Below are 26,698 nucleotides of genomic sequence, written 5' to 3' on the forward strand. Positions count from 1 at the left end.
TAACCTGGTTGGCACAGTGCAAGCACAGCCCAGCGGAATTAAACTGGGGAATTGCACACCAAGCCAACAGTACATCTCTCCATTATGCTATTACTGGGTCCCATTCACTCACACCAGTTCACCTTGCCTTGAACTCAGAAGTTGTTGAGTACAGGGACTGCACACCTTAGACCTCAGAGACAACTTCAGAGAGTGTTTCAAGGGGCTGAACAGGAACTCTAACTCCCTTCTCCCTCTGCTGGGAAATTGGTGCTGGCCAGAATTAGTACCCCACGCAGAGATAAACTCAGCTCCAAAGCAAACTGCGATGCAGCAGAGCCCTCTCGCTCGCCCAGCCCCCTGCACTGCTGATGGAGAAACAGTGGATTTGGGCTCCGAGGCAGCCGCAGGCTGTGCTCCGAGCACCCGCCAACTCCCTTCCCCGGCCCCTCAGACTTTCACCTGCTCTTCCCCCTCTTCCTGCTCCTCAGGGCTTCAAACAGCTCAACTCAGCAGCTCAAACTGGTGCAGGAGGAGAAGGTGGAGTCAGCATCAGGAAAGGGCCCTGCTATCTTATGCCTTTGAGAAACTTGCACATCCTGTAGGGAATGACGCTCCTTCAAACGCTGCTGCTCTCGCTCAGCCACAAAACCCATATGCTAACCTGTGCTGTGATCTGCTCATGGAGCTGCTGGGACTTGATTTCTACTTTACATCCTTCCAGTTGAGAAATAGTTTCTTTTCAGTCCCCTACGCAGGAACTCGACTGCCTACAAGCCATCTGGGTCTGCCTAAAGGAGGGAAATAAACCCACAATCTTACCCAGCAGCCGGCCAAGCGGCAACAAATCCCGGCCTTGGCCAGCAGCCCCTGTCCAGCCTGCGGTGAAGCTCAAATCCCTCCCAGACCAACACAAGGCCAGAGGGGCTGGGGCGCTGCTTTCCATCCTCCGGGCATTTTACTTGTTCCAGGAGCGATCCCTCCCCCAGCCCCGGTCAGAAAGGAAAAGCCGTGGGAATGGAGCTCAACACCCCGAGGTAGGCTCACCCCCAGCCGCCGAGGAGCGCTTAACTCCCTCTGTGCCGGCGCGCAGCCCTCCGCAGAGCCGGCCGTCACAGGCACGCCGTACTGGCAGGCCCTCCAGCCAAGGGTTACAGCTCCAGGACTGGCCCCATCCTGTTCCCCAGGACACCGCTCCCCTGCATTGACAGGCACTGCCCAGGGACCAGGCTGGCCTGCCCCAGAGCCTGCAGGGCTGTGCCACGAGTGGGAGGACAGCCGAGGGGAGATCTGCCACTCACCCACCACGGTCCTTTCTGCTTTCCCAAGACACCCATCACTCCTGCTGTCCTACCTTTCAGTGTTCCCATCCTCCACACAGCAAGCCGCAAGAGGAGAGCACTCTTTCCATCTTTCCACACTCCCCACAAGTCCGAGAGGCTGCCCACTGAACAGAAAGATATCTTCATCATTACATCAAAGCATGTTTTCTTCCTTTTGCCCCGCATGCTGCTGTACGAAAGTTGTGCTGCCGTACAAAGCAGCCCTTGCTCTGCGCAGAGCGTGCGGTCAGCAATCAGCCGGCATGTCAGGAGTTAAGTCAGCATTTCCATTCTCCTGACCTGCACGAACACTGGCTGAATATCGAGCTATTCTTTGCAGCTTGATAAAGCATGAGAAAGCTGAAGGCCTCACACACTCCTCTTTTCACAGCTTGGCCCGCTGCCCACAAGCTGTCACTCCCTGGCACCCAGGGCAAAGAGAGAGAAGGAGGCCAAACTGCAGCCAGCTGCAATGAATCACTCGCTCCCCCCCATCCCCTCCTCCCCAGGGAGCCTGGATCCCCCCTTCCGGCAACGGGATAATGTCTGCCCAGTTACGCTGGCTTCTTTCACAGAAAAAAGCCATCCTTTTCGAGGGGGGAGGAGGGGGGCTCCTATTGCAAAGGCCTCTGCCACAGAAAAGTGCAAAGTGGCTCCCAGCAAGAGCAAAGAATGAGGATTTCTGCTCAGCAGCTGGATGGGAACGCACTCCTGCAAGCATTCAGCACAAACACCACTTAAAAATCTGATGTTGGCCATTTGTCTAAATTGCAGGAAATTCTGGAGGAAGGCTCAGGCACAGAATCTGATTTGAAGGAGGCTGCTTTGCCTTCATGCCCTGCTCGTGCAGTATTTATTTTGGGGACTGATTCCCACTGCAGTCCCTTCCTAGCCCCCCTTCTCCCCCTCACTACAACATCCAGCCCAGTTACCACGTCTCATCTGAGCCCTTCTAACATCTACCACCACTATCATCCTCATGCTTATTTTGATGGGTTCCATCACACAAACTACTTCCCCACCTTAGACTTCATTCTTCAATTTTAACACAAACTAGCAGAGGGAAACACATCCCAATCTCAGAGTTAGTTGAGTCAAAGGCAAAAAAAAAGCAGCTGAGAAGGCACAGGAATATCAAGGTCATCGTGTGCCTTCCTTGTTCTATAGGCCTAAGTTTGGAGAGCAGAGCCTTTGCAAAGTGAAGACATCAGCTGTCTGCTTTCTGAAGAAGGGGATATTCATCAATAAAACACATACAGACTCAGTCCCTCACTATCAACCTGTGCATGAACTAGCCAGGGGCACACGGTTCCACGTGGCACATGGGATATTGCCATCCACTCATTTCTGTCTCCTGCACAGAAAGGTGTTCACTGCACAGCAGACAGTCCTTGCCTGAACAGTCTCCCCTCTCTCCCACTACAGAAAAAGGAGCTGCAAACTGCAGGTTTACTGGGAGATGGGCTTAACCCCAAGCCTGGCGCAGGCAAAGGTTCACTGCCTCCGAGGAGATGAGAGGTTGCCTTCCCAACAGCCCATGCTGCCACCTCGAGCACCCCTCTCCTCCCACCACCAAATCCGTAACTTTCCCTATCCCTGTGCCTCATATCCCTAACAGCCACACAATTCTGTCCACCCCCCTTTTCTCCTTAGGGCAGCCATTTAGGTTCCAAGGTCAGCGTACCTGTCTGCTGGTAGCATGCTTCAAACTTGGGCAGTGCCAGGGCAGGGTTATACACATTTCTCTTGTCTCTTCCTGCTCTTGTGGGGGATGAAGGAAGAGTTGCACAGCTCCCACCTGGCAACTAATGTATTCAAACAGTGAGAAACTCAGCAGCTTTGTTTGGGTCACCCAAGTGATCTAACAGAGGGTTTCTTTTATTATTGTTGTTGTTGTTTGGCTTTTCAGGGGTTTTGTTCTTACAAAATCCGGAACAGCACAAAACAAAAGGCAAATCATTCAAAGAAACTTAAAAAAAACCAAAACAAAACAAAAAACAAAAAAGCCCCAGAAGTGGGAAGGACCTTCACTGTTCCTGAAGCTACTTTCATCACAAACTAAATCAAGTCTTAAAAACACTCTTTCAGGGACACAGGCTATCAAGAATCACAAGTAATCACATTCAACGCTGTTTTATCACATACTCTGTCAAATGATACACTACATATGGATTCATCCCTTGTGACTTTTATAGTGCTTTGTAAGGTTTCTGTTGCACTTACGTACACCTACATCAGCGTCTCCTCCACAACACCTGCAGCTACACAACTAGTATACTGTAAAGATTATTACACTGAGCATCCATAAAGTCAGCAAGCTCTGGAGCTCAGGTTACCCCTTGTGCAAATTAAGTACAAAACCCTCCCTAACTGTACATACACACAGTTTTGCTGTGGGAAAGCTAGCTCATGTGACATCATCCTCCTCTGCCAGAAGGATCTCTAAATGCAAAGCTTAATAGAAACAGTTAATATCCCAAGTGTGGCTCTGAGCCATCTGAGCTCTGTATGTAATACAATCGGGTTCATAATGCTCAGAATAGCACTCTGGAGTCCTAGCACAAACCAAGACCTCACTGTATTAAGTGTTGTGTAGATAGTCGTAGGAGTGCCGTTTTCTCTTCTGTAAAATTACCGAGCACCATATACAGGAACCAAAGGTAACCCATATTTTACAGAAGTTAGGACACAGGAGAGCAATGTATACTTTTCAAATGTCTTTTCTTGGCAGCTAAATCAAGTTAGTATTTTCACAGACATGCTGGGGGGAGGGAGGGAGGGGAACACTGAAGTTACTCTCTCTCCAGAGCAGACAGGCAAAAGCCCAGTTCAGCCAAAGCTCACTGAAGCTCTTTATGTTCCCGTCCAGTGACAGAGGTCACTTGTCAGAGACTGAACCAGATCTGGTACTGGGCTGCCTGCTAAGCACATTGGCAAAAAGATCTGAGCTATACCCTTCTCTGCAGTTGTTTGCGTTTCTTCGGGAACACCAAAGGCCTGGAGTCCGTCCCAATGCTGCTTGCACCGCCTTTACTAAAAACATGCCTTTTAGCTCCAAAGTAAAATTTGCCTTAAATTCCTCGTGCTCTGAAGCAAGGAAGCCCGTACACAGGATCTATGAAAAAGGTAATTACTTGTGTTTGCCAGAACACTTCATTTAGGTAAATTCTCGTTCTTTTGGCTCAGATTTCAGGATATTTTTCCTACCATAAATACAGGTTAGGTCCATGTTTGAGCTGATCGTCCTGTGATTCTCTTTAGGTTCACGTTGCATGGTGGGTGCTGCAGGCTGCTTAAGATTCTCAAGTGTCCAGAAGTCACAGCTCTTCAATTCATTGATTTTTAAGAGGCACCAGGTCACACTGTCTGGCCTTTAGCTGATCACAGTTCATGAGCTTTCTGCACGTTTCTGGCTTAAGAATTGTATGTGTTTGAAGTGAATAGAGACTATATGCCTTTTGGCGAGACGCCCGAGGCAAAGGCCTCAGGAGAGAAATCTACCATTTCCTAGGCTGATACAAATGGACAGGCATCCCCTCACTTCAACTTTTATTCCCTGTTTATGAAAAGACCAAGTGAGCTGGCTATTACAATGGGGAAAGCAAGAGCTGTAGGGTCCAATGCAGTTGCAAGCAGCATACTTGAAGAAACATCTTACAGGAGGACATAGAAGTAGACAGCTCAGTACTTAGAAAAGGGAGCCCTTTGCAAAAACAAGGCAAATACCATTGCAGAATAATCTCTTAATATAGGTGCTCCTTCAGATCTGCACTAATCTGACTGCCGTGACGCAGTGACAGAAAATTATGGAATCATCATGGTAAGCAGGAAGGGGCTATATATGAAGAAGGGCATTCTCCTCTCAGCTAAAAATGCTGAGGTTTTTCAGCACTGTTTTGCCTTTCCTCTGCTGTGCTGTCTCCCACCTGAGAGTAATCTCACCAGGCCGTTGCACAGTGTCTGATCAGAGCCCATCCTGCCTCCTACCCCTGGAACAGGGCTCCCCAGGGACTGCTCGAAGGGTAAAGGGCAGAAGAAAAACAGGGCACTAAAAATGTGCCTGACAAGGCTTGGGTGCCAGCATGTTCTCCTGTGTTAAAGAGAACAAGTGGGGAGGCAGGAAGAGAAATTTTCACAAAGCTGTTTCTTAAACCAGATTTACAGGGTACAGTGAAACACAGCAGGGTCATGGGTGAGGAGAAACCGAACAAATTAGTAGCTAATCAGCAATGGTGCCACGAGAGACCGCAGCCTAAAACAGATGCTCACAGGAAAACACCACATCCAAAACTGTCACCTGCAGACCAACTGGGAGCTGCCGCTGCCTCTGCTCTTTCTGTACCATTGCAATACAATCACAACTACAGGACTATCCTTTCCCCTTGAAGTCCCTGTTCCTCTAAGAGAAGGTGATACCCAAAACTATCTTTTCTCTTTTTTGTGTGCCATGAAGGATGTCGATCTGAAAGTCTGGGTTTTGACAACTAAAGTAACTACTGTGAAAACATTACTAGAGATTTTTGCCAGAACAGGTGAGAAGAGCCTTCCAACTTCTTGCAGAGACAGTTTGCACAAAGGCAATTCGGTGCAGAGCTGCATGGACAACAAAAATGGTGACGGACACTCCCCAGGCTGTCAGTGTGGGAAAGAGGATGAAGGCGGGTGCTGCTTTACCTGCAGTCACTCAGGAGACAAGCCGTTGAGACCTCCAAAAATTCTGATAGTCTCATGAAGAGCACTTTCTAGGAGGAAGATTTTTCATGAGGATATTCTTGACTATTGGTTGAATACCTTCTTTGTTCCAGACTATAGCTAAAAAAACCGCCGAAACCTTCCTGCTATTAAATACTTTGCCATTCAAGACATTGTCTTTGTCACCTTTCAGATGTGTAAGCGTAAGAGACAGCAGCAGCTGAGCTGTGGTAATTAGGAGGGAGAGGTGTGCAGGCCTTGTCTTGCATCTTTCTGTTAAGATGCAGTTTACACTTTGGCAGGTTTAACAGTCCCCAGTGAAAATAAGCTATCTGCATCTACTCCAGCAGACCATCCTTGTTTCTGAACCCTTCAAATAGTTCTGAAAAATCAGCCTTGCTTCTCCGCTGGTTATCAGGCCCAAAGGCAGTCACAAAACCATTAATACTTTTACAGTAATATAGGAACATTGTCTCTAGACCTGTCCACAAGACATCTACTTCAAAAAGAAGTTTCCCATTTTATTCAAGCATCTACCAAGTTCAAAGTTTCACTGCTCTCTGCACTTGCAGCAGGGTAGCTAAGGAGGACAAGACCAACCTCATTCAATTCTATTCACAAGCACCCTTCCTGAGGAAAGCCAATAACTTTCGGAGAGTCTCTGCAGACTTTGCTCCATTGCTTTGCATGCTGAAGAATGGCTGGTTGGTAATCCTCTTTTCACTCAGTGAGCACAGACCCAAAGGTTTTCATCCCTGTGAGCTCAGAAATTTCCATTTCTATTTGAGAGAGACATTTTCCTGGCAGTTCTCAAAAGATGCATTTGTAAAATAGGAAACAACCTCAAGGAATGCTAAAGCAAAGGAAGAAAGCTGTACGTGGACAGTCTTTCTACCTCAGCCAGGAAAGGAAATTCCTTCTCAGCACTGATGCCCCATAAACACAACCCACTCCGCCACTACCAAATACCTGAGCAACACAAAGTGACCGGCTGTCCACCCTACCCTGTATAAACACCCATTTTCCTAGGTTTTGGTTTCAGATAAGCTGGGGCAACAGCCACCAAAATCTCAAATGAAAGAAAAAGTCCAGAAACACACATTTCTGTGTGCTTGCCAGACAAGAAAGGAAAATAAGGGGTGCATGTCAGGTGGCTGGGATAAATTACAGAGAGGTGAAGATATTGCAGTGAACTCACTACAGGGAAGACACACTTGTGTCAGTGATTTTTAAACTTGTAGTCCGTAGACTTTTGTTGTCTGCAAAGATAATTAAAAAAGCAAATCCACTGCCGTATCGCTATTGGAAAATGTTTAGAAGTCTGCAAATCCAAAGAGGTCGAAACTTGCTTCTTTCAAGTGCAAACATTTAGATGGCCCAAAGCCAAGTCCCAGAAAAAAGCTCTAGTCAGTAGCTCAGGAATGCCAGTTCTTAACACAAACCAAAAGCATACAAACCCTCTGGTTGGGAAATTCACATTATCTTCTCCCACAAAAAACTCTCTTAAAATTGCAGCTATCGTCCGCCTCCTTGATTCTATGCCAGGGAAACCTAACTGAAGTCTCACTTTGACACTCTCCAAAGCAGTCAGCTGAGTGAGCTATTTTTCTTACCTTGCTTTGGGAAATTCCTGCTTAGCTTCTCTGTAAAGAGAAACAAGAAGGCTTCATGCCGCATCAGGCAGTCTCCCTCCCGTCACTCCCAGCTCCTTAGCGAAGGCATTCCTGAGGCGCACTGTGCCCTAATAAATCAACACAAGCGCTCCAGGTTTCCCCGGCAGCTGGAAGCTGGAATTCTGCAGGGAAGGCAAACACCTCCCCAGCTAAAGCAAACACTGCGGCGGAGCCCCTGCTGAGCGCCCACAGCTACTGTCAGAGAGGGATGGAGGGAGAAGGTGGGGATCATTAGGAATCTGGCTGACAAAAGGCAATCCAACTTAAAGACAGAAGATGGCCGCGAGTCCAGCCCTGACCTAGGCATTCATTCCTCTGTGCTTGCCAAAACATTTTATCAGAGCAAACCCACAAAACTTCATTTTTAAAGCAATGACCATCTTGCCCCTGACATGGATGGTAGTTGTGCCTTTAAAAGCTTTTTTTTTTTTTTAGCATTTAGGATACTCATGTAAAAGATCCTGCAAAAGTACAGAACAAAAATAGCCTAGTCTTGAACAGCTTGTAGCTTAACTCTAAATAAACGAAGACAAAGGAAACAGTAGTGATCGGCATAAGCAGCGGTCAGCTCAGCAGAACAAGACGACTGCTGTTTCCAAGGGTACAGGGAGGTGTTTGGTGGTTTTTTTGCTTTTAAACTTCATAACAGAAAAGACCTGATGAAGGATTTTTGAAAAGAATTATTAGGTGGGTTGACATACATGTACAAGCCAACCACATCTTGCACCAGAAACCAGAAAAGCTATTTTTCAAAAGCAGCACAAGGAAAAAACAGAGACTAATGTTACTAAACAGCAGCAAGAGTCCAACTTCCAGCACTAACATTTGCTAGATTGCATATAAAAAAAACTAGATGGGCTGCTTCAATATCTCATTTTCAGCTGCACTTGGTGAGTAAGGGAAGGGAGTAGCCAAGGCAGGGCTGAAACAGCGACAGTAAAAGAAAAGCAAAAGAGCTGACTGCCTCAAATGCTCTTATAACAGGCACGAACCCACCAATACCTTAAACATAAATCTTGTTTACTAAAACAAAGGCATCTGCCTCAGAAACACTGTGAGCTGGAGTAAATACCTAGATTTCAACATCTCCCACTCCTGATGGTTATGCTCTCCCACAGTGACTTTCCAGGGAGAGGCTTCCTGCACGGATGGGAGTTAGTGCAGGATAAGCATGAACAAAGCCCACTTATGTCAGACCAGATCTGTACCCCAAATCCAAGTCTTCAGCTTCCATGGCATCATTTGGAGCTCTCACTTTGAGACCACTGTAAGGTACATTTTCCTCCCTGCTCCCTTGAAGAACCACCAGGTCTCAGTTTATAAGCAAATAATGCCTTTAAGTGAAATCCCAGTCTACCTGCATGTGGTTAATTGAGACACGCACACGCCAGGCAGCTAACTGTGCCCAGCAATGGTGGAAAGCCAGCTGACCCATTGGTAGGTGAGTACCAGGAGCTCCTGGACCACATATCAGCCCACTCCCCAGGCCCCCCAAAAACAGCCTCGCAGATTGCTGCGTGAGCTGCAGCCTGCAGAGCTGGGTGCTGTTTGGGAAGACCCTGACTGGCAGCAGGGCACTTAGAAGCCCTGGGCCTCAAGAAAGGAATCGCAGATGAATGTGTTGGATGAAGGACTCGTACATATGTATATGCAGAGAGGCACAGACACAAAGGAGGGCAGGGGATGGGAGAGAGAGAGAGAGACAGCGAGACTTCAGGCCTTGTGCTTATTTTGACCTTTCAGTTAAAGATTCTCCGAAAAGGCACTGTTCAGCCCCAAGCCTGATTAGATGTCTTGGGAAAAACAGAGCACAAAGCCTCACACATGAATGAGCACAGAGCCATAATACAATCTTGATATTCCCACCCATCCATATGGCCAAAAAAAGCAAAGTTCTTCAGTGCAAACATTGGCAGCAGCAATATGAAATTAATGTGTTAATTAGCAGACTTCGCAATCCAGCACAGGACAGATTGCTGATGTTGGCTATTATACAGTCAATCAGAAGCCAAACAGAACAAGTGTCACGTTAGTTAACCCGTTCAGAACAAAGTTAATAATTTGCTAATTGCAGGTTTCTGGAGTGAGCAGACCAAGGTCTGTTTTCCAAACCTCTTTTGTCAGATATCTTAAAATGTATTTAGTATGGCAAGCTCTCCATCACCCACAACTCTTCTCTTTATTAACATTCAGTCTCGATTTAGAGGTTTAGTTTAAACTCAGGGAAGCCCACTGACTTATATTACACATCATCAGATTACATGAACTCCATGATTTGCCTGGCCTTACAAAACTATAAATTTGTTTTCAGCCTGTAAACAATCATAAGTTATTCTGAAACAATCATAGGCTAACATTCATTAGATTTACTTCTTGTACAGGATTTCCATATCGAATACAAGAGAAGATTAATGAAAATAACCAAAATAAATTCCGATTGCATATAAGTTAACACTGTTCCTCAGGGTACATGGATTTACACACCAACTGCTTAATAAAACTCTACTTTCCTAGAAAGTTTCATCAGTAAAATAAGGACCACAAGACAGGTCAGATTGAAATATTCTTTATATTTCTCACAATATTTCTTTCACCATTATGTGGGTCTTTCTTTCTCAGGAGACACCTGAAGCACAAACCTCAAGTTAACATTTCTGTCATGAACAAGATTCTTCATATCCAGGATGTAGCATTTATGTTGCATAAAAAATTAAGGCATGAACAAAGTTTGGGAGGAAAAAAAAAACCCACGGATGAGGAATGCAACTGCATTAGTCTTGGGGTTATTTCTAAAGCACAGAACAAGAGAAATCAATGGCAGCAGGAGTAGTCAGAGTCACATAATTTAAGGTAAGACCACTCCAACTTCCTGCCTAACACACAGGCACTGTTCCATTTTATCCACTCACACCTCCTCAAAACCCATTAAGTGGTTCTGTGAAATGTAGTGGTTTATGGCATGTAGACTAGAGGCCTTCGGAGGTCAAAACATAAGTTCACTGCTCTCCTAGTAGTCTGCTCCAATGGCTCTATCATTCTTTCTGGCAGCAAGGCCAGTCTAATGTCTCATTTATTTGCCTTCTGCCTTGAGCCATTAATTCCTTCTCTGCTGGATTAGAGAGTGGCTCCTCAGAGGCAATTATGCATGTGCTTTAACCAAGTCACCTCTCAACAGCTTTTTTGGCAATCAACAGATCAGTCCTGTTAGTCTCTTATTACAAGACACCTTCTTTGGTGCTTGAACAACTTAGAACTTTTTTTTTTTTTAAATATCCACTTGATTGTCATCCCCACCACTCCATCTCCCTTCTTCAGGGTCACTGCTTTGGTGAAGCACACAATTGGCGAGCTATCGGCATCTCTGGCACACAAAAGTCTATACTTGCCTGTATCAAATAGATGTTATTTCACTAGACCCGTTTTACAGTATAACGGAGGAGCTACAGAAATCACAGACTGCAAAGATAATATCAGCTATCTAACAGTCAATTATCTGACTTCACTGAGTGTAAGGAGCTCATATCTTTCTTAGTCACCATTTAAACATTTCTCCACAAGAGCTGAGGCAAACTTCACTACCTGATCCCCATTACACCAAAGATTTATGTACTATTCAAGATTTTCAAGCAAGAAAATCCCAACAGGCCTGTCATTTCCAGCCATGGTTTTGAATGTGCCCTCAGCATTGCCTGCTTTTCTGCTGAATCAACAGTGGCTTTAGATTTATTTCCAGAATACTGACGAACTTCTGAACTGCACAGACTACAGTACTAATACTTGCTGAGGACACTTATTAGGAATACCACTTTCCAACACATCCCCAGTAACCCATGATTTCAGATGCATCAGCCTTTTATTTTTTTTAATTAAACTATTACAAGGTATGCTGTTGATGTTGGCACAGATCAATTATTCATACCATTGTACAGCTCCAAGTCAAACATCCTATGAAACACATTACATGAACATAGTCACCTGCTGCTGCATACTCACCTGGTTCTATCCAGCTGTTCTTTCTTACTATTAACACAACTGAACCCTTCAGAGGTATAGATCCTCTGAAGTATACATCAAACCCAGTAACTATCCATCTCAAATCTCCCCAAGGACACGAGTTATTCAAGATCACTGCACAAAAAGCATTAATCCCTTGTAGATGTTAACTAAGCACTCCATATCGTGACTAGTACCTCCCTACCTCCTACTGCTTCTGTTCTAGCAGGAGGCCCATTGAATTTTCACCTCCAACCAGCATTTCCATTTAGTGACAATTCTCATTTTGTGTTGTATGTCAAATGCACATCTAAATTCACAAAAAGCACAAGGCAGGAGTGTGCAGGCCAGAGCACAGACAAAGGTTTGGGTGCAGGTCAGTGTGATAGCAGGAAGGGCTGTGCCCATTAAACCACTCAGAAGTAAGAAATTCTAAGACGATAGTGTAGAATGAGATATGTGGCTTTTAGAAATCCTTAACCTGGTATTTTCAAAGTGGTAAACGTACTTGCCACTGTGAAGCCCCCAGCCCAGTTACTTGGGAACACTAATACCTGGCTGTCTATCAGGGACACTCTCCTCTGGGATGAGATCCTCAACGTAGCTCCAAGAAGCAGAAACATGCTGACTATGGAAAGCTGGTGGCAGGGAAGGCTACCCATCGGTTTTAACAGCAGAAAGTCTGCTCATATTTATGCATGACTGCTCAAATGAACTGCGTGACGGCCTTTGTTGATCTGCTCTCAGTGATCTATTCTTTCAGTAGGAACACCAGAAGGAAGCTACGCTGGGGCTGGGCAACGGAAAAAAAACACCCTGTGGACATAGTGAATGGGACACAAAATTTCCCTACAAATTCTGTAAGTTTATTTGCAGTGATACTCTGCATTGACTTTTCGGGACACCTTCACACATCAAAGCCCAAGCCACACCACAGTAGTCATTTTGACTAAATCTACTTTAGAAATTGATTAGACTATTGATTTTTTTTCATAGCTTAGATAAAGATAAAGTGACCTTTCCATCCCACAGAAAACAAATGGAATTAACACATGTAAACAGAGTCTTTATTTTAAAGGAAGTGTTTTGCTCCCTTAGAAGGGAAGTCCTGTAATACTTTTTTTTTTCTTGTAGCTCTCAGAAGATCAATTCTCTCTCCTCCACTTGAGCTTTTCACCTTTCTGTCCAGGCCAAAGGGACACGACTTCTCAGAGCACATAGAGAAGAGCAGCCTGAAGACAAACACAAGACACAGATCTTCCTATTGTTCACCAAATGGTAAAGAAATCAGTACCAATTTGTGGACTAACAGTTCTAGTTCAGTCATACCACAGTGAAGAAGCATCACAGAGGTCAGCTCACAGTACAGAGGTAACAGTTTCATAAGCACAAAAAGTTTAGGGCTTTCTCTATGCAGAAAAGTTTTTTGAGATGTATTTTTCATTACACAGTGGAATAACAAGGATGCTCCATATGCTTATATTGGCTGAAACTATTTCCCTTGTGAATCATGCATGCGTATGATTTCTACCTGCTTAAAATAAATGCATTGCATTTTGGGAAAAGTTCCACCATCAGGACCTTCTGGTATGCCCTACATGGTGCACTTGGGGATGCAGATTACAATCCTAGAGCTGAACGGTCAGGTGTCATTTGTGTTTTGATGATCCAACAGGCTCTGGCAGCTTGCAGAGAACACAGAGCCTGTAATTGTCACCGCAGCACCCATTAGGATTACATTGTGCTAGCAGCACTTGGAGACACATAGGCCAACTGCTTTCAAACATTCAGAATGCAATACAGGCAAAGGAAAAGCATGAAAACTCAGAACTGCAAGTGCAGGTCATTGTCCTGCAACAGCTTTGCTCCTGCAGCAGCATCCTGGGACTTGCACGTTAACCCCCTGTACCATACACCAACACAAATCCTTGACCAGCAGCAGAACATCAAATGGCAAAACTAGAACCAGAAATGTTCAAGTTTCTTGGGGCTGCATGAACAGAATACCAGCATGTGAGCTCCTCCCAGCATGACACCCATCATTGTCATCATCTGAAAGGTAAACACTGTTTAGCTGTTATTTGTCTGTAGCTAATGAGTTTGGCATTTATAGATCCACTACAAGAGCTGTTGCTATAGCAAGTCTCTGATGGTAGGATGCTGTAGTTATATTTGAACAGTTGGCTCCAAAAGAAGGTGAGTCTGCAATATAGCCATCAGTTTGCCTGCTCTTTCTATTCTTTACAATCTTTATTCAGACTTCAACAAAGACAGCTCTCCACGGTGTTGCAAAGCCTGGTTATGTGTAATGGAACAGTGGCCAGTATCAATATGGGTCATTATACAGGAGAAGGACCTAGGTGTCCTGGTAGATGACAGGTTAACCATGAGCCAGCAGTGTTCCCTGGTTGCCAAGAAGGCCAATGGAATCTTGGGGTGCATTAATAGGAGTGTGGCCAGCAGGTCGAGGGAGGTTCTCCTCCCCCTCTACTCTGCCCTAGTGAGGCCCCATCTGGAGTCCTGCATCCAGTTCTGGGCTCCCCAGTTCAAGAAAATGAGGAGCTACTGGAGAGAGTACTGGAACAGGTTGCCCAGAGTTTGTGGATTCTCCTTCTCTGGAGATATTCAAGACACACCTGGATGTGGTCCTGTGCAGCCTGCTGTAGGTGACCCTGCTTCGGCAGGGGCTTGGACTAGATGATCCCCAGAGGTCCCTTCCAACCCCAACCATTCTGTGATTCTGTGTTAAGGAAAGCTTCATGACACCACCACCTTGTACATATAGCCCTCGGTACCGCAATGAAACAGAACCATTATTTGCAAGATCATTGATAGCAAGCAGACCTTCTCTGTTTTGTGGACAGATAATGCATTTACAAGGTTCAAGTATCCAGAACACAGTACTATTACTACAACACACTGGAACTGTTTTAAAATACAACCAACAAGAAAGCATGATTGTCAGAACTACCCCAGAAGCCTGTAGATCTGTGACACTCTGCTTAGCTTGTTATTGAGGCTACTGACACGGGCAGATCAGTTCAGTGTTGAGAAGGAAGGGGCCATGGTGACTTGGGCACTGTGAGGACAGAGACATAACTGTCCCAAGCCCAGAAAAAGCAAAACAGGCTAAATGGCTCTTTCATCTGTTCCTGTGCATCTGCTCATATAGCCACACTGCCAGCACACACAGCCCCCACTCCTCATCTCTGCTGCTGTGGAGAGTAACCTTGCAGGTAGCTGCCCTCTCGGTAGTGCAGAGAACAAGAACAGCATTTGTAGGGCAGCTGCTCTGCTTCACCGCTCCTTTTTCTTTAGCTCTCAGCAGTGCTGGGCACAGAGCACAACCAGACACTCCAGCACTGGGACTCCAACTGCCTGTTACTGTGGCCAAGCAGGTCGGCACACTGAGTCACTCGGGAATGGCAGTGCTGCAGGGACTGCTCTGCCTTCTTGCCAATTCAAATTTTGTCTATGCTGCCAAGACAACAAGCTGGTAGCAGGCACCCAGGGCCATTTTGTCATTGCACATGCACCTTGGTAGGCTGTCACACATCTGGAGAACATTTTCTGAGAACATATTCCAAAAAGACAGGAAAAAATCTAGATCAAGGAAAGAAAGAGAGAGAGTCAGTGCTACCCATTACTGCAATAGCAGTCCCCCAGAAGGCATAGTCACGCAAGGGAACCACACCTCTTCATCGTAGCCACGAGAAAGCTGCACTGACATGCAGGCCAAGCAGCAAAAAGCCCTGGTGACCTTTGCCTTAAATTTCTCTCAACAGTTGCAGGTTGACATGAAATGCAATACAAAATACATTTCCGCTAAGCTAAGGATCAGAATATGAATTCACAAATGCCTTAGTCTTCCCAGGTCCTTCAACATTCCTGCAGTCTCATTTCAGCAACTTCTCTCAAAAAACTAGCTAAAATGAGCTGGCAAATAAACAGAGCCCCCAGTTACCACTTCTCTGTTTTCTACAGTGGCACACATAGCTCCCACGCAATTAATTCAGCTGCACACGTGTTTTACCATTCTCTTAGGCAGAGTCATTCAGTAATGGACTGCAATCTGTATGCAAGAAGTCGAGCAGTATGCAAATAAAGATCAAAACATTGATGTCAGTGGGATTCAGAAGTCCAGGAACTGCTTTTGCACTAGAGATCTCCAGCACACACATTTTTTGGCTACACTAAAGGTAGGAGACAGCGTAGGATAGGTGAGAAGAGCTCATGACTCTGGTGTGTGGAAGACAGCAGACAGATGATGCCAGAAGAGTTACTGAAAAGCTCTCACATGATAATTTACTATTAGGTAGCTCACTAACAGAATTGCTCTCTCCAGCATTTTAAGACAGTTAGTCTGATGCAGAAAATCTTGGGGTCAAAGCTGAAAATGCTAAGAGAGTTGTCTCAGAGCTGTTAACTTCAAGGTGTCCAAAACTCTACACCAATTTCAGCAACAACATTATTTCTGACCAAGTCTGGTCTGACAGGTAGAGAAGTATCTCTGAAACCCTGATTCCTGTGCTTGAAATTCGTGTCATCTGAGAGACTTCCAACTGACTACACTGCACTTACAGGGCACTGTCAGGAGCATGTCCTCAAGCATTTGCTTGGCCAGCTGTTCACAGAGGTTAGCTATTCTTTATGGAGATTAGAGAGCCCAGAAGCTCACTGTATCACACAGAAGGATAGGGGCACGGTGACTTGTAAGCAACAGAGGGTTTTCAAGAGTGCACAGTCTCCAGGAGTCAGGACCAGAGAGGGGAAACAGATCGCACTACAGTTCTTAGGGTAACTCCACACAAAGAATAGGGAGGTCACCTAATAAAAATGTGAAATGGTGCAGTATAGAAGAACTACAGGAACAGAGATTGAAACAAAAATAATTTTGAAATAAGCATACATGGGCAGAAACCTTAAGCTGAAAACACTGCTTCTATGTAGTAATTTTCAGAATTATTATAATAGGGTAAGATGTCAAATACACCCATTCTATTTATAGAATATCATGCAATTTAGTCAGAAAACTCGTTTCATCAGCAGAGACAAATGCTTGAATACAATCAACTTCCCCCACCTGTACAGTCCCAGGCACAACTACTCCCCTGCCACAGCAGAGCTGCAGGGAAGAGTAGGATGCAAGAAAGACCACATTCTCTTTGTGATAACTTCAGCAGCAGAATGAATCCCATCATTGCAACTCAGTTGAGAGGCAATACTACATTATGCCGAGATAAGCTGACACACATGTTTTTTCACTGAAACCCAGAAGCTCCAAAGGCAGCACTGCCTTTAAATTCAGAATTAAGGAGAAGTGCAAAAGAGAATGAGTGGTGATGACTTGAAATTCTCTGCACCTGCAGATACAAAGCTTGTTAGCAACAGCAATCCATTTAGTTAATACCTTACAGCTGCGTATCCCAATGGCTCACCACAGATTCTAGCTGGGTATTAGGAGCAAGCGGTCACACAATTCCTGAACTCCAGCCCCCAGCACAGAACCAGCCGAGCTAAACCACCACCAGGAACAAAGATCAATCTACCTACAGTCCCTGTGACATAGGGACAAAAGAATTTCCATATGAGATGGAAGGGGAACAGATACAAGTAGCAAGATAAAATTACAACATTCACATACTTCAAGAAGGGAAACGAATTATCATTTCCTAAAAGAGGGTAGCTATTAAGTTGCAAGAATTTTAAGAGCAGCAGCACTGGTGCAGAGCAGAGGCTGGGGAAACTCAACCCACCAGCTCCACACTGTTCTATAGTTAAACTTCAAAGCCAAAAGCAATGTGAAATCTTCCATGTTTGCCAGGCACAGGAGAAGTGTTCCTCACAGTACTTGCAGTGTTTATACTGCAAGCAAACAACTGAAGTTCACACGATTAAAGTCTGGCATCTGGGAATTTCCTCAGGATCTATACCATTTGAAGGTTCACCTCACATTTTGATCAACATCTAAAAGCTTCCTATCAGATCATGCTAACACAAATTTCTTTTCTACTTCATTTTTTCTCTTTTTCTTTCTTGGGGGCAGTATCATGATATCAGAAATATTTTAAAAATTGATTCAATAAAAAAAATCCACCTAAACAGATACCATTTATTTCTTCTTCTCCCCCCAGCATCGGGAGGCAGTACTTACTCTAGTTAACGAGAAGGAGACCTAAATTGCTTCCTGCAGCCTCAAAATAGCTCAGATATCTTAGTTACCACTTGGCTAAAAAAAAAAAAAAAAAATTATTAGCAGTGAAAACAAGTCCTCCGCATTTATTACTTAAGCAGTTGGGGAGAAAAAGCAGAGCCTTAAAGAGATCACACCAAAGCACTGTGGTTCTTCCATTAGTCAAGGCTGCATGTCAGTACAGGTAGAAACATCCTGCTTCATGTTTTTGCACCTTTGCAGCTTAGCAAGTCTGAGCTCCAGTGACTACAATACAGGACAGTTTATTAAGCAGGGGTGCATCTCAGTTATTCCTATAGCAAACCACAGCATGAAGGCAGATCCTATATGGCTCTAGAGAGCTACACAGTTTGCAAAAATCCCTCCAAGAAGTTTTTAGAGTCCCTGGACTCAGCATGATGAAGAGTAAGGTCTTTCGGCTCTCACTACAGTGCTGGAGCAAAGACTGTGCAACACACGAGATTATTGTTTCCCAATGGACTTAAGGATCTACTCTGCCTCCTGGAACAATGGTATCATGTCACAAGACCGTGCACATGCTCCTAATATCTCAAATGCTTGTCCCTGAAAAACCGATGCAAGAATTTTCTAAGCATTGTCTTCCAGCACTGAGATCAAACCAGACAAAGCTCAAGTAATGATCAATATGAATCTTCTCCAAATACTTCATCAAAACTATCAGGTCATCAAAGGCACCTCCGATAACAGCACACGCAAAATGATACCAGCACAATGAAAGACCAGCTGGCACATTCCCATAAAGGCAAAAGCAGCCCTCCTGCGATTCTGATGAACAGCAGAAGATGAATCCTTTCAGACAGAGTAATCCTGCAACCAGATACTCACAAGAACTGCAAATAAATGTGAATCAAATCCAGGGCTTGAACAGATTATGGGGAATGCAAAGGAGAGTCAGAAGAACACACCAGCTTTCCAGCACTTGGAGCACAAAGACATTTCACTGAAGATCCAGGTGAGCAAAAAGAGCACCAGTCCAATTCCTGCTTCCTGAAACTAGCTCGTATCTAGAGGGCTAATTCTTACAAGAAAGCAGGCAGGGTCATGCCTCCTCTCACTGCTACCACCCTGCACAGCCTGCAAGCTGGGATGAATCAAAGTCCTATCATCTTCCTCCAGGATGCCCTTATGCAAGGTTGGGAAGCTTGAGCTCAGAACGTGGCTACAACAGCCAATTTGAAGTTTCAGGGGAAAAAAACGCAATGGCTACAAACAAACAAACAAACAAACAGAGAACAGATGGAGAAGCTGCCAGGGAGGAGAAGAAACTGAAGTCCTTGTGAGCTTGCTTTGAAAGGCAGTAGGAAGGACTAGAGATCGAGAGGAAGATGACAGAAGAGAAATAACATGAATCTGACTGATTCAGAGGTGTTACCACAAAAAATACCAAGCATTTGCGGGAGGCGGCTGCTTCACCTTCTTCTGAACTTCCCCCCACCCCATCCACTGTTTTTCCTCCTCAGGTGACACTAAAGCATAAAGTATTTTGTCTACTGAAAAAAATACCACGCCTCCCTGTACCCAACACTGCTGGCTAAATAAACCACTCCAGAAAGCAAACAGCAGCACTGGAAGACAGCAAGCACGGTTGCTTTTGTCTTCCCGTCGGACAGTGCTGGATAGCACACACCCCACACACAGGCAACCTGGGTGGGTGCTTCTTCCTTCAGAGCACACCCAGCATACAATTGGCATTGCTTACTTGGCAGGCAGTCTCTCTCCAGGCACACGGGGCCACCTTCAGCAGCAACAGATAGTTTCCAGACTCGCTCAGTCCTTGCAGTCTCTGCTGACGCTGCCAGGAAAGCCCAAGCGTGCCAGCAGCAGCAACACTCACAGAAACAACACTGCTTTACACAAAGACTGGCACTGAAGCGAAGGGAACGGCTCTGTGCACTCCTTACAACCCTCTGTCAGCTATTCCCTCTGCCCTTATATGGCAACATCCCATGGCCCCGCTGGGAATATGATGCTTTTGGTGGACATGAAAGGTAAGGCAATACCTGAGCTGTCAGCACGTGAGGGCAGAATTTTTCTTTTCTGAAAAGCAAGCAGAGCCTAGGAGCCCAAACTCTTTACAGCACTTACGTGAGAGAAAGCAGAGATCAAGCGTCAACTGTTGACAGTCTGCATCCACCTTTCTCAAGAGAGTTATGCTGGTAATTTTAATCTTATTAAATATTGTTAATCTTATTACTAACCTAACTCTTTTCACATGTTGGAAGAAATTTAAAGAGAAAATTCAATATATGATCATGCTATGTTAAATGCTTTCTAGATAAATCTCAATTCAGGGCAAGTCCCTGGCTTGCAGATTCCACTTCTGCTACACACAGGTGTGAATGAGCATGGAAATAGCCTCCTCAGCACCAGGTTACCAACAAGTCACCTTCCCTGCCAGATTATTCTCTGTCCATAACCTGTTTGCTTTCTTCTCCTGGGATTCTGCTAGACACTCCTAGCATCTCAAAACAACCCTATTAAAACTCATGCAATTGCATGCCTGATTTGTAACAATCAAGGGGAAACACCAATTTCCCCATCAGAATGCAAAACCACGTAGCACAACAGCTCAGTGCATCAGCTTCCTCCTGAATCAGGGCAAATGCCTCCATCACTGGCTTAGCTCCCAACGTCACACACACAGACGCATCACTAATGTAACGTTCATCGATTTCTGCATTTAATACTCCAGGCGTCACACAGGACTCCTGTGACCTCCATTCAGAAAGTGAGACCAGAAATGAGCAGACCTCAGCCAGCACTCCACCTGACACAGAATAAGGCCCTTGTTTAGTAAAATACTGACCCCGCTGTTTTACAACACTCAGGATTGCAGACCCTTTCTTTGTAACTGCTGCAGCAGTCCAGATATTCTCTCAGGACTACTCCTGTTCCAGACTGCTGCCCTAAGATAAAGCAGCAGCCACAGAAAGTTTTGATTTGAGAAAAGAAAGATCTCAGATTGCACCAGTGTAACAGAAAACACACCTGCTTAGGGGGCCCGAACACTTGCTGCAAATTGTTCAAAAGGAATGTGTTCAAGGTGGAAAATGAGATCTCCAGAACAACAGCACTTAACCACTCAGTTCCAGTACACACAGTAAAATCAGCGTTGAGGGGAAAAGGTAAACACATGGCCTTCCAGAAGTTGAAGGTATTGTATTTATCAGAAAGCCACCTTCTAACTTTAATTTTTTTTTACTCTTGCTGGAAAAAGCATTGACCAGATTGAAGAAGGCGGACAAGTCAGCCCCCCCACAAGTTAATAATTTAAATGCATTTGCGAGTTAGCAAAACCAGATTTAATTATTAAGCGACCTCACTTTCTGCAGAAGGCAGTTATTGCTGCCTCTGAGGTTGCAGTTTCAGGAATACGACAATAGTAGCAACGCTATTCTTTTTATTATTGAAAAAAACCTGCCTGGCTTCAGCCATTATTTACAGGGCGACTCCCTGAAGACATTTTTAATCAGTAAAAGGATTGACAAGTTACCTTCAGCTCCTCGGGCGAGGAACGGGCAGCTCCTTCCAGCACGGCCTAAGGCCGTGCTGGAAGTGGCTGACCGGCCCTCGCCCCGCCACCAGCCTGGTGCCGCCGCTCCAAGCGCTGCCCAGATCGCGCTAAACATCCCGCTAACACGCTCTCCCCCGCCCAGCTACGACCCCGCTTCACGGCCTCTTACCCTCGCAGTCGAGCCGGAGGTTCCCTACCCGAGCTGTGCCGGTTCGCCCCGTTGGGCCGCGGCCCCGCCGCTCCTGAGGGGCCGCGCCCATCCCCCCACGCGCAGACAAAGCGCGGCCCCCGGGCGGCACCTGCCGCCACTCGCTGACCCCCGGCAACGCGTCGCCAGAGCCCTCCCGGGCATGGAGCGGCAGCGGCCTGTGCCCGCCCCCCCCGTCCTTCCCGCACCCGCCGCGACCCGCCGTCCCCGCCGCCCCTCACCTGCCGCGGCGACCGCCCCGCTCCGCTCCCCGCCGCGCCGTCGCTGAGGAGCGCTGCCCGCACCGAGCCGCGGAGCGACGACCACGCCCCCCCGGCCCGGCTCCTCCAATAGCAGGCGGCCGCCCCTCAGAGACCTCGCCTTCGCGGCCGCCCCGCCCCATATGGGGCGTGGCTCGGGGCCCCCCTCAGCGCCGCGGGCCGCCTCCCCTCAGCAGCGCCCCGATCCCGCGCCCTGCCTCGGCCCTGCCGGCTGAACAGGGCGCCGGGACGAGCGCCCAACGGACAACGAGCCTCTGCGTCGGGCGAGTCACCCCGAAGCCGTGCGAGGGACGGGCTGCGGGGGATGTTCTGGACGCTACCGCCAACAGGAGCGGGGCAGCGGGCTCTTACAGCGGCCTTTGCAGCCCCCGGACTGGGAGATGGACTTCAAGCTGCGTGTTCTGGGAGAAATGGCAGCATTTCTTCTCGCCCCCTATTCCGTAGCAATGTGTCGGTGTCTGGCTCGACAAGCCTCGGCGCTTGGCTTGCTCCAACCAAGGGGTGTGGGTGAGTGGGAATCTGCAGCGATGCCGCGTGCAAAATCTGATAGCAAAACCAGTTCCTACTCCTTTCGGAATCAGCCTGGATAAACACCGCACCGGGCGGCTGGGGTACGGCGCTGCTCTCGCTTGCAGATGATGTGGGAACCAGGACATTCGCAAGACTCAAGAATGTGACAGAAGCATCGTTATCTCTAGTCACAGAACAGCGAAGAACACACCATTCCGGCTGGAAGTCGGCGGAGACAAAAGCATCACAAAGCAGAAGCGCCTGAAGTAATACGTGTGATATAAACTGACTGTTCGTGCTGTGATTTTTATTCCTGTGAAGCTCAGAGCTCCAGTCACGAGCAGAGCAGAGTGCTCTGTATGAGACAGAGGCATTTCTTGCCCCGAGAACTGACTGCATAAAAACCTCTCTGAATTAGGGGTAAGTTCTGTCAGTAACAGCTCTACAGAGGGACAGAATTAATGCACCCATTTTTCTCGCTCACACTGTAACTTCTGTGTTGCCCAGACTCTGTTGCGTGGTTGATCAGCAAATGTACAGTCAGTCTAACAACTGCCTTGCTATACACGCAGCGACCGACTATAGGTACTGAATACAGCTGCACAGCCCAACAGCCATTTCCCTGCTGAGCTGATTGTCAGACATTTGGAAATCGCAGACAAAATATGAAGTTACGGCTTCACCACCCAGCCACAAATTCTGTGTGGAAAAAGAGGACGTATCTGAGGACAAGAAGTGATAGAGGAGCTGTGGGTTAAAGCAAACTGAGGAAGAGGAAACGGGCACTGGCCTGGGTTCTGCAAAGTACAGATTTGCTCTATGCCAGGGGTGCCCATCGTTTTTCCTTTTTGGCTAGATGCAGCTACAGATCTCTGCTCAAGGCACAAAGCTGCTCTGAAAGTCTGAATCAGGCTTCCCTCCCACGTGCATTTCTGACATTTCAGAGGAACATAGTTGGTACAAGTTCCATGTCCAGAAGTGTCATTAAACATCTACCCTCTTTGTTACAATCCATCAGCCTCTCATACTCCCACCTCTGCCCCAAAAAGCCACTAATTCATGAAGGAAAAAAATATATTTGAAAGTTTAGAGATGCTGAATAGTCCCCACGATCACAGTCCCCCAAAGGAAGGATTATTTCAGAGACAGCTGCTGCCCGCCTCTGTGCACCTTCGCTCCCTGGCATGTCGTTATGCTGAGGAGTCCTTGGGGCCCACTGCACAGAGAGCCCATGAGGACTCTCATGAGGAGATGATCCCTTACTTGCTCCTCTCCCCACGCAGACAAAGCCATCCTGTTACTACACCCTACCCACTGAATTGCTGTTCAGGTTAGAGCTCACTGAACAGAAAATTATAATCTCTAATCAGAGACATTTTAACTGCACTCAAATTGCTTTCACCAAAATCCAGTTTTGGTGACTAAGAGCATTTAAAAAAAAACAATTTTCCTTTGCTCCAACACATTCCTGACTCAAAACACTAATCCCCTTTGTGCCTTTCCTCCAGAGCCAGTCCCAACCTGCAGCCCCTTCCGTCTGTAAGAAAACATCTGCAAGCTTCACTTAAAAAGCAGCAAAAAGCCCCATGAGAGTGCACTGGAAAAGAGCAGGTTCTCCTCCTGTTGCATGGCAGGGTTGGTCAGGGAGCTGGCTGCGGGGTCTGCCTTGGGAGCAGGGCAGGAAGAGCTTCTGTGCCCCTGAAGGATGTTACAGAGCTCCCCTCCTACCCTTGTTACTGTACTTACAGCCCTCTGGAATGACAAGGTTATCGTAAAACCACCATGGGATTACACATTCCCTCTGCAGGGAGGAGTTTTCACTGGTCTGCACAAAACTCTTCTGAGAGTTCTTAAAAATAAACTAGAGAAAAAGCTAGTTCTCAAGCACTACACAGCTGAAAACAGCATCACACAAAGAACAAATAGATTGAGGAACAATTTTCAACAGTTTTTTAATTTCCATTTGTTCAGAAGCTTTTTAAACTATATTTAAATCCCTAAAGGATCTTCCTCTATAAAAGCCCTTGTTCATGTCTTGTTCTAAGCAGGTTAGCTAAGTTTCTTACATAACTATTATGATAATCACAAGGCTAGCAGCTGCTTATGCTCCTTTTGATTTTCTTGTTACTCTTCTTCCCCTCCAAGCAGGGGATGAGAGGAGTTAAGAAAGTCACAAGGGATATCTGAATACTGTCTGTCGCTTCTGGGAATAAACTACATTTAGAGCAGTAATTCAGGGACCAATAGAGGCTTGACTACATCTGCCTTCCCTTAAATCTGGCTCTGTTCCTTTCAAGTTTTCAGTTTGTCAGAACATTTAGAAATGACATTAAGGTCTTCATTACCCTCACTCGGGCACTTACAGTTTTGCTAGCAGCAGTCTGTTGCTGTTTAAGGATCTGCTTTTGAATGTGCCTCGCAGACTGTGCAGCCTGAACAGAGCCCAGCAGCCCAGAACCTGCAGGAGCAGAGCAAGAGACTGCCTGAGCATATGCCTATTTGCACGGGTTTACCTTTCTTTCTGCACATCACAGCAAAACGAGCTCGGGATGCTTGTGAAAATCCCTTTATCTCAGAGCTCTGTGGACTAAGCACTTATGCATGACTTGTCCAACGTCACCGTGAACAAGTTTTCCAACATCACAGGTGAGGGCTCCAGCCACACAGAATGTGACGGTCACCTCCACAAAGAGCAATAATTAGATGCATTTGATGAAGTAGATCACATGCACCAAACTTATTCAGAGGGTTAAGTGAACAGCTCACTGAACCAACATAGATGATGTGTTTGTTTTTCTTAAAAACAAGTCTTGAAGTACAGGGAAGTTCCTCTGTTTATGATATGCCAGTATTTAAATAGAATAATCTTTAATGGGCCAGCTTGCTTCAGGCAAACTCACAGAAAGGGCAGTGTAGGCTGCAGCCATCAAAAGGCTAACAACAGAAGTCTGCAGAGCTCTATTAAAAACAGTCTTAAAAAAAAATCTCCTCGCATAGTACTTCAAAATTGGTCTAGAAGTGACCTTACAAATTTGATTCTGAAAAATAATTACTAAGACAATACCTATAGGGTGATAATTTACTGCAGCTGTGCATAGATGCATTCTCCCTCTCTCCTGGTGCGCAGCACCACACAACCCATAGCAAACTGAGCTATTATCTTCTCAGCACAAACACTTCCTCATTCCGCTATAAGTTGCGCTATAGGATAACCTGCACTAGAATGACTAGGACATCAAATCATCCATGGACTCTCCCACTTTATTAAAAAAAAAACCCAACAAAAACGCACCACTTCTTAGAATCGAAAAGTTTGAAAACTCTTGACTGAATCCATCCTGTCCCAGGACAGGATCTGTCTACATCTGTATCAAACCTAGTGATGTTTATCGAAACTGTTCTTAAAAACTTCCCACGACGAAAACTCCAAAACCTTGCCACAACCATAATTACCTGAAGGCTTAATTCACCTTAAAAATCAAAGTTGTGGCCCACCTGTTTTTTTTCTGTATTTAAGCACGCACCTTAAATTGTCCACCAGTTGCCAAACACCAAAAATCGCACTTCTTTGTTTCATGAGGAAGGTCACGATCATAACTTGCTACCAAAAATCTGGCACTAAAACATAGTTTTAAATATATTATGAACAAACCCAGCATTGTCTCCTCTTTTCCTAGCTCATGAACCTCACTCCTACTGCACATCTCAATCCTGTTTCTGAAGTAAACAGGACAGCTCTACCACTCCTCAGCTCCATAAAGAGGGAACTGTTTGTTTTTAGAAAGTATTGTGTGAAATAAACTGTCTTCTCCAGACAGTTACAATGAAATCAACAAGAGCAGCTGCAATTTCCGACCAGGATCTCAGAATATCAGAACATTCAAAACTCAAGTGTTAATAAATAAATATATATACCCTCATTGTTACACCACATGTAATTGCTTTTGTCCTGTATTCATAAGCAACATTTGCTATTCCTTTCATGAGTGGAAGGACTGGCAACTTTTCTCTTCAGAATGCACCTACTGTTAGAGGTCTGCAGTGACCTCATTAAAAGTTATTTCCATGGCCACTAGGCTGTTTGCTTTTCAGTTACTAGTGGTTTCCCATGGAGCAGTAAGAACTCAAAATAACTTAGCATGGGCCGAGCTCAGGCCGCTGCCACCCATTTTTCTATAATTAATGTCTATCAAAGCGCTTCCTGTTGCTCTTACTAGGATCCCTCTTTAACTTTTCTTCTGCGTCTTGACTGACAGTGGAATTAACTTGAATCAGCACCGGCCTTCCCTGACCTATACACAACGCATAGGTCAGTCCTCAGCCTCACTAGACC

General features: G+C 45.9%; 1 protein-coding gene across 3 annotated transcripts in view; it reads right to left on the reverse strand.

Moving 5' to 3' along the window:
- The window catches only part of PLXNB1 (plexin B1), an 81,689-nt gene extending 59,816 nt beyond the window's left edge, over positions 1-21,873 (reverse strand). Inside the window, exon 1 of one of the 3 annotated variants that reach the window (XM_075433194.1) lies at positions 21,817-21,873. The gene's annotated coding sequence lies outside the window, so the exon portion shown is untranslated. Of the gene's footprint in view, positions 1-2,985; positions 3,055-21,816 lie in introns of those variants that run through there. The other 2 variants (XM_075433196.1, XM_075433195.1) reach the window with 2 other exon arrangements.
- Positions 21,874-26,698: the final 4,825 nt, after the last annotated feature.

Source organism: Opisthocomus hoazin, chromosome 11 (assembly GCF_030867145.1).
Source record: "Opisthocomus hoazin isolate bOpiHoa1 chromosome 11, bOpiHoa1.hap1, whole genome shotgun sequence".
Classification (NCBI taxonomy): domain Eukaryota; kingdom Metazoa; phylum Chordata; class Aves; order Opisthocomiformes; family Opisthocomidae; genus Opisthocomus; species Opisthocomus hoazin.